Here is an 830-nt window from a genome sequence, read left to right on the forward strand (position 1 = left end):
GATATGGTATTCTCCCTTAGACAACTGCAGGAAAAATGCAGGGAACAACGACAGCCACTCTTTATAGCCTTCATAGATCTCACGAAGGCTTTCGACCTGGTCAGCAGGGACGGTCTCTTCAAGATTCTCCCCAAGATCGGATGTCCACCCAGGCTCCTCAGCATCATCAGATCCTTCCACAAGGGACATGAAGGACACGAAGACATGTTGTCTTCGATGGCTCCACATCAGACCCCTTTGACATCCGAAGTGGCGTGAAGCAGGGCTGTGTTCTTGCACCAACCTTGTTTGGGATTTTCTTCGCTGTCATGCTGAAGCAGGCCTTTGGAACTGCAACAGAAGGCATCTATCTCTGGACCAGATCTGACGGAAAGCTCTTCAACCTCTCCAGACGGAGAGCAAAGTCCAAAGTCCAGCTGAAATGTCTGCGTGACTTCCTCTTTGCTGACGATGCAGCTGTCACTGCCCACTCTGCCAAAGATCTCCAGCAGCTCATGGATCGTTTTAGCAAGGCCTGCCAAGATTTTGGACTGACGATCAGCCTGAAGAAAACACAGGTCATGGTTCAGGATGTGGACTCACCTCCCAGCATTACAATCTCTGCGCATGAACTGGAGGTTGTCCATGACTTTGTGTACCTTGGCTCAACGATCTCCGACACTCTTTCTCTCGATAAACAAACGCATCGGTAAAGCAGCTACCACGTTTTCCAGACTCACAAAGAGAGTCTGGTCCAACAAGAAGCTGACGGAACATACCAAGATCCAGGTCTACAGAGCTTGTGTCCTGAGTACACTTCTGTACTGCAGCGAGTCATGGACTCTCCGCTC

Source organism: Tiliqua scincoides, chromosome 13 (genome assembly GCF_035046505.1).
Source record: "Tiliqua scincoides isolate rTilSci1 chromosome 13, rTilSci1.hap2, whole genome shotgun sequence".
Classification (NCBI taxonomy): Eukaryota; Metazoa; Chordata; class Lepidosauria; order Squamata; family Scincidae; genus Tiliqua; species Tiliqua scincoides.